The following is a 7986-nucleotide window of genomic DNA, read 5'->3' on the forward strand; positions in this document are numbered from 1 at the left end:
GAGTGCTCACTACAGGCAGGATTTATTACCTCCACCTGGGTGGGTCTCCGCCTCGGACCGTGAACTTCACAGGTGTTCCTCAGCTCTCTCTCCTCCCATCCCTCAGGTGAGAGAAGATGGCTAGAGGCATTGAGGTTGGAAATGTCCTTTCTCTGGTCAGTGAGGCTCAGATTATATCCTGGCGTTTGGGCTCCAGTTAACCGGTTCCTTTGAGGGCAGGCTTTGTTCAGAACTGGGAACTCTGGGGTTTTTCAGCTGGTTCTTTTCCCCTCCCACTGCCAGAAGCTGGAGGGGATTTTTCTCTGATATTTTCTGGGAGAACCTGATTGAGCTCCTGGAGGTAAATCTCACAGAGTTGTTGGGGGGCTTCCCTATGATTGGGTCCCCCAGGAGTTTCTGACTCTCAGACTTGTCCGTGCTGAGTTTCCAGGTCAAGTCTCCTGCCAGCACCGGTTCCCAGTGACTTCTGCTCGGGAGTCTCTGCTGTGACTCCTGCACTCACCTGTCCCTCCAGCCCTGGGCCAGCAGTTTGCCCAGTGTCTTCTCCTGTCCTACCGATCTGAGGACATTGTTGCTGTCTCAGCCTGTTAGGCTGGAGTGGTGACTTCCAGTATTCCTACATGTGGAACTGAGAACTGGAGGTGACTATCTCCATTGTACAAACAAGAACGGAGTCTAAAAGATTGTAAAGTTATGCCCCAGTCACACAGCTGAGAAATCAGAGACGGCACCATCACTCCAGTTGTCTGATTCTAAATCTAGGTTCCTTCATAGGTAGTGGGGCGTTTGCTCTCTGTCACATAAGTTTAGAAATGGCCGGTTCTCTGCCCCGACCAGAGCTTAGAGTGAGTCAACGTTCTATCGTGTGACTGACCTGGAGGTAAATCCGTGTGGCATGTGTGTATCATGTCTCTTTCACAGCCATCTGGATAACCTTGGGCAAGTGACTTAGCCTTTCTTTGCCTCTTTTCTTCATCTATAAAATGAGAATTGTAACATTTCTTATAGGATTGGTGTGAGGAATCTGTGGGACAGTGCACAGCACATACTTAGTGCTTCATTAATGCTATCACAAGGAGGAGAAGTGGGAGTCCCTGTAACCCTGACCCTGTCCTTTCCCTTTGCCCCATTCTGCCTCTCGCTGGTCCCCAGATTCCCCCTTCTACAGCTCTCTGTGAATTTAACTTTTGCTCCTTGGTATGGGTCTTCTTTTTCCTGTTCGCTTCCATGTATTAAAACTGTCCTTAGAAGCTTTTCAGAATTTTCTGTTGAAGTAAATCTCCTGAACCAAAGGAGAATTCTCATGTGTTGGCGTGAACCACCATTACCAATGATCCACTTTGGGACTCTATGGTCTATTTTTGAAACATAATCCCTGGTTGCTGAGCTCATGTTGTTTTCTTCCCAGAACAAACATGGCTCAGGTGTGCCATTAATACTTAATATCTGTAAATGCAACCAGACTGTGCCTATGCCGACGTCTTACCGGTGTGGGTAGGGATGACCGCAGACTCTCACTGCAGAATCTCACCAGTGACGAGCATGGAGGCATTTTCCTGGCATTTCTGATGATCTCGGCTTAATTACGTATGCATATGGAGGCCTGGCTTTAACTATTGGAACCAGCTCTGCAGTCCTACGTGAGCAGCTTAGTCCCCATCTCAGGAAGTCCTTTGTCATACTCCCAAGGAATGTGGCTTTACCTTTTGTACTAAAAGACCATAATTACTGCTGGACAATGACAGCATTTTGTTTTGTTTTGTTTTGGACCCAGAGAGGTATACTGGGGCCTCTTTTCCGTGGGGTAGTGTTGGAAGAAGTGAATGAGCTATGAATACTTTGCATTAAGTTATGGTTCTTAGCATCAACAAAGGTTATGGGACAAAAGAAGATTGAGGAAGACAAAGTAAAGGGAAAATTGAGAGCAGAAAGGTGTTATGGTTAGAATTGGAGCAGGTCATTACATAATCTAAAATAATGACAGTGCAGGTGGTGGAATCAGAAATAAAAATCACCGTGGCTTTTCTCCTGTAAAGGGATCTAATGTGCGCCAGTGGGAGAGCCATGACGTCTAGGGGAAGTGAGGTAGGAAGGAAGTATTTAACTTTACAAGAAAGGAGCTAATCAGAATAATATTTTTGTTGGCATTCAAAGGAAGGAAGCTCCCGGATTACACCTGGAAGTTGTTATCTTCTGACTGCAGTGGGTCTGCAGATCCCCATACGCCTTGCAGTGGGAGACACATAATAATCCCGGGCTCCCGGCAGAGAATTGCAGCAGGCCAGTTTGCTAAAGCATACAGAACACTGAGCAGAAGTTACAGGACCATAGACTATAATGTCTCCGACATCTCAGATTTGAGCAGTTGTAAACAGAGGGCTCAGAATAACTTGTGGTTAAATGTGAGTTCTTCGGGAAGCAGACATAATACAATCTGTTCCCACCAGATTGGGACTTGCTGATTCATTCGTTTATTCCATCAGCAAATGTTTATTGGAACCTACAATATGCCAGCTTCTGCACTAGAATCATCTAGAGTCCTTGGCTACGTGAGGAGAATTCAGGAACTCAGATTTGGTCTCTGGACCTCACATAATGGTATAAATTTTACTCCCCAACGCTCAAGGGTAAGAAAGGTCCCTTGTATTTCTTTCTCCAAATCCAAGATGATCCAGTCAGACAATCCCACTTTCGTGGCCCAGCCTGACCAGTAGGAAACAGAATCCTAGGATGTGGTCTTTTCCAGGTTAGGAAAGTGCTCTAGAGTAAGTGCAGAAGACTGGAGAAGGGCTCTCCTGAGTTTAGCCCTGTCTAGGCATGTTGCTCTGATCGGAGGCTCCGGTCAGTTTCCTGCATTTAGTCATAGGGAGAGGGAGATCCAATTGCTTCCCCCTCCAATTAACCTCATGTATGTTTAAATCAAGCCTGTCTCTTCTAAGAGAAATGTAAATGGTGTTTTCTCTCAGTGTAATGCTGATGTAGAGTGGATATTTTCTCTAGGCGATAGTCTGTATCTTTTGTGAGGGTTTTGCCTCCTTTCCATGTGATAAAACATGAAAGCTTGGCTCCTTTTTTTAGAATATATTTTTTAAGTTTATTTTGAGAGAGAGAGAGAGAGAGAGAGAGAGAGAGAGAGAGAGAACCCCAAGCAGGCTCCACACTGTCAGAGCAGAGCTCGATGGGGGTCTTGAACTCACAAACCATGAGAAAACGATCTGAGCAGACACCAAGAGTTGGAGACCAACTGCCTGAGGCACTCAGGCACCCCATGGCTCTGTTTTGAGTACAGAGAGGGTAAGTTCTTTAGTTTTGCCTAATATAAAATTCAAATTAATATATTGCATATATTTTCTTGTCATATCTGAAAATGTCCTGTTTCCTCCTAGCTGAAATTCTTTAAAGTCAAATCTTCTTGAAGGGAAATCCTTTGGTTCCCCTTTGAGATGTGCCTAGACTACAAATATCTTCGGGGAACAAGAATGCCCTGACATAGCCGTGGTGGCAATATTGTTTAGATCTAGAAGCTAACATCTATTGATTTGACAAAAGGTGTGCATTTCAGTTGATCAATGGGACAAACCCCTTGAAGATTTCAAGGGTCAAATTAATCATGGCCACCACGTGCTAGAGGAGCTGTTTGTTCCTTTCTATGCAATATGTGACGACCCTCCCATCCCAACCTAAAGCCAAACACCTTGGTTTTTGTTCCTCTTTCGAGTGCCAGAGGCAGTCCAAGTAGAGAGTTTGAATCCCAAAATGTTGATTTTAGACACTTTATAACGGTTAATGATCGGAAGAACAAATACGTCTAATGTCACGTCCGCTCTATTCAGCTGGTCGAGGTTTTCCAGGCTGTGGTGGGAGGAGCATTCTGACGCTGTCTGAGCCCAGCAAGAAAGACTCGAGTAAATGACACCTGTCGCAGAAGCCCCATGGGAGAGGTTTGGTACAACGTTCATCTTGTTTCTCAGGATTACAGAGCAAAGGAGATCAGGTGAGATCCGATGAGATTAGCAAAATCAGGGCAAAATCAGAGAAATGGTAACTCTTTCCTTGGAAGTTAGTCTTCTGTGGTTTGTGGATAGAACTCTGAGACACAGAAGGCAGGAGGGAAGGAAATGGTCCCCACATTCAGGCTCATGGGGGCTGCTGGCAAACCCATGGGTCCTCACTGCTCTACCCACAGAAGGTTCTATACCCTGAAGGCACGGTGATGGTGAAAGTGGTATGAAAGGGGTGAGTGGAGAAAGAGCACTGAAATCCTCCATTCTTTTGTTCCAGAAATTTCTCTGATACTGACTGAAGTATGCTAAGAAAGGCCAATCACAAAACTATATATTAGACTCATTTAAGCTTTTCCATTTTTTAGTTTTTGACCCTGATGTCCATACTACCAGAACTGATTGATGCTTTTGATCATTGGTTATTCTGGAGTATTAATATTTTTGTCTCCAAATCATAATTTGTGCAGAAAATTCAAAAGTTCTCAAAACTGTATTTTGCCCTATGTTGTGAAAAGTATGAGCTGAAAGTATGAGCTAAGATGAAACTTTATTATAAGGGAGGAAGCTATTTATTTTTTATTTTTAATAGGTGTTTCTAAATTATGTAAGTGCAACAACAGTAATAAAATTTTATTTGGTGTCACGTGATATTTTTTGCACCCTTAAATTTCAACCACTTGAATTGCTTGAAAGATTACTTTAGCAAATAATCAGACCATAATGTTCCAATTATTGTTGGTGCTTTACAAATAAACCATATAAATGCCTAACATTTCCAACTTTGAAAAATGCCTGAGGACGGCTGAACATATGGTCTATAAACTCACCTACTGGTTGAAAACCCAACGTGTCTCTTTAAGGCCGGTATTTTTTTTTTTAAGTGTGTGACACAAATTTCATAATTAGCAAAATGAGGCAGTATGTGTTTGATGCTAAAATAATTTGTCTTCTCCATGAAAGAAAAGAAATAGGACAGGTGTTTGGAGAAAATAACCAAGAGGTTGTTTCAGAAGTTTTTGCTTGTGTCCATGTTTTAAATATTTAATGTTTGGAATAATCTAGGAGCCATTGTTTCTCCTAATAAGAATGAGGGAACATCAGTCTACACATCGGGACTTTCCCTCTATTTAATTTCATTCGGGTCATTGCAGAGGTACCAAGAAAGGGATGTTAAGGTTTGCAAGGACTACATATAGTTGGCAACATCAGAAACCCTCGGCTGCACTATCCTTATAGTCCACAAGATGGCGCTCCTACCCTATAGAAGTTAGCTGCTTGTATTTCCCCCAGCTTGTTTCTGTGACCTGTGTTTTTCTTGGTTTGTCTTTTTAATTTGATTGTGCTTGTCTCTGCCTCTGCCTTTTACTTGGTATTTTTGCTTTCTATTTTCATCTCTCTTTCTATCCTTCTGTTGCAATGAGCAGACTAGCTAGGTTTTAGTGAGTTTCCTCATTACAGAGTTGGTGAGGTCATCGTGCTACTGACTGATCTAATACTAATTCTGTGTGGGGGGGGGAGTGAGGGGGAAGGAGGAAGTTCTTTGTCCTATGGGTACAGACTTCGAGAAACTTGACATCAAGATAGGTGATTTTTTTTAGCTTATATAGAGCCACTGTAATCCCATTATAGCACGATTTAATTGCACAGAATACTTGAACTGGGTGAGATCATTATTATGATTTTCATTATGACACCAAGTCTAACAAGGGGGTAGTTCTCCTATAGCAGATAGCTTGGGTTCTGTTCTCAATACTGGAGTCATAAAGGACCCTCTAGTCTAGCTGTTTGCATTGTGTTTGATTACTGGGTTTAAATGGGATGTGTGTATATACATATATAAGCTAAAATAACATGACTGGGTAGACAGGAGACAATCCATTCATCTGGCTGTTACTTGGAATGAAAAGTTTGGCGACTTTTTTCCCACTAAAATGCCTGACTGGGGGCCAGGGTGTCTTAGAGTCGGCCTGACCTGGCCCGAGTGACTCCTGTAACCCCAGCACTCTATTAAATGCCGTCCTGTCCTGAGGGGATGCGGGGCGGCCCGTCACCTGCCCTGGCGTCAGCCGCTGTTCCAGTGGCCCCGCGCTCCCAGGAGCCGCCTGCAAACTGGCAGCTGCGTGTTCCCGAGGCGCGCTGTGTGCGAGCCGGTTCCGGCACCTGGAGGCCCGCACAGATGCCTGCGAAAGGTCAGAAATCCCACATAAAAGTTGCACTTTTCTTTTTTTTAATACCAGCATATGAACTTTTAATGGTAGATTACCTCTTCGTGTTTGAAACCCCCAATAGAAGCCGTATGTCTTTGCCCAAATGATTATGTTTTGCAATCGCAGCAGGGGAGGGGGGACCCCCGTAATGGAAGATGAAACATCCAGTCCCATAAAAGGTTAGGTGACAGTGACCTGCAGGACCCACGGGACCTGCTCACAAGGCGGGACGCGGGGCCTCCCCAGCCTGCCACAGCAGGAGGCTTAGAGCGAGCTGGCTGGAGCTCAGGGCTGCCATATCCATGACCGAAACTTGGAGACCAGACCCCTTGTGACACGGAAAATACGCAGCAGCGCGCGTGGTTCCCGTCCGTTCAAAGCAAGTCCTTTCATTGCCAGTTCACTCGATTACATGTAGCCCGTGTGCACAGGTGTTTACGGCCCTCTGTCCACGCGCCCGGCGATGAGGGGGTGCAAGGACACGGGCAGGTAAGATGCACCCTGCTGCGGCTGGCGTCGCCCCCACCCAGTGCTGTGCCCGGGAGCCCGGCCCAGACCGACCACATCACCGTCGTTCCGCGCCCTGTGGCTCTGGGTCGGTTTGGGCGACGCGAGACACTGGCAGGCGGTGGGGCTGGGCAGGAGGGGGGCTGGGGTACTTACTCCATAGCTCCATGTGGCCTTTCCTCTGTGCAGACCCTGACTGAGCCTCCCTTCCTTCCTCTTTATGCCCTCGTGTGATTCGTGTCCCCCACCACGTTCCTGTCCTCAGATTTGTGTCCCCCTTGAAGCTGTGGTGGCGAGTGTGAAGATGGAATGGAAGAAGGGGAGGGGGCTGGCGCTGAGTGAACATTGAACCTGGCTAGGACCAGAAAGGAGCCGAGGGGGAGGTGTGGCTCCATGGTAAGGACAGGCCAGACTCTGACCTCATATCCTCTGGTCAGAGGGTTGGAGTTCATCCTCAGGGTGCGGGAAGTCACAGAAGAGTTTTGAAGCATAGGCTCCGAGTTTTAGAAGGAACCCTCCAGCAGCAGGGCGGAGAGTGGATGGAGGGAGCTGCAGGCAAGGAATTGGAGGGGAGAAGCTCCAGCGACAGGCATTAAGAGAAGCTGGTAGGTTAAGAGGCATTTGGTTACATTCTCTTTGTTCAAGCTCCCTTGCTCAGCTCCCAGATGGGTAAGCCCCAGAGGCTTCTTTCCAGAGTAGTGTAGCTGCTCTGATAGAAGCCCCTGCAGCAGAGGGCCCTGGGGGGACCTCAGGGGGCGGTGCGAATGCGGGTGTGGAAGGAGTGGGTGCACAGCCAAATCCTGAAAATCAGGGAGCTAAGCGAAGGGGGCTCTGCAGTGCCCTGGGCTCCTGCGGAGGACGGCCCACCAAGTGAGACTGGGAACTGCCAGTCTCGGTCCTTTCCTCCCTTCCTCCCTCCCTTCCTCCTCCCTTCCTCCCTCCCCCCCTCCCCAGCTCCCTCCCTCCCTCCCTCTTGTCTGTCTGTCTGTCTATCTATCTATCTATCTATCTATCTATCTATCTATCTATCTATCTATCTATTTATCTATCTATCTATCATCTCTCTGTATCTGTCTATCTATCTATCTATCTATCTATCTATCTATCTATCTATCTATCATCTCTCTGTCCCCTGGAGAAGGAGAGCTAGGTTCAAAAGAGTGAGAACAGGTAAGTGCTGAGCCAACCATGCTCCATCCCCGCCCCAAGTCCGAGAAAGTGCAGACTGGGCCGCTCTCCACCTGAGACCACCCCCCCCCCCCCCCCCC

General features: G+C 46.7%; 1 long non-coding RNA gene across 2 annotated transcripts in view; it reads left to right on the forward strand.

Moving 5' to 3' along the window:
• The first annotated feature begins 6584 nt into the window (after positions 1-6584).
• The window catches only part of LOC115279305, a 58032-nt gene continuing 56630 nt past the window's right edge, over positions 6585-7986 (forward strand). The window contains exons 1-2 of one of the 2 annotated variants that reach the window (XR_003903352.1): positions 6585-6700; positions 6984-7114. This is a non-coding gene — a long non-coding RNA (uncharacterized LOC115279305). The remainder of the gene's footprint in view (positions 6701-6983; positions 7115-7986) is intronic. The other variant, XR_003903351.1, reaches the window with a different exon arrangement.

The sequence above is a fragment of the Suricata suricatta genome, chromosome 15, assembly GCF_006229205.1.
Source record: "Suricata suricatta isolate VVHF042 chromosome 15, meerkat_22Aug2017_6uvM2_HiC, whole genome shotgun sequence".
Lineage (NCBI taxonomy): Eukaryota > Metazoa > Chordata > Mammalia > Carnivora > Herpestidae > Suricata > Suricata suricatta.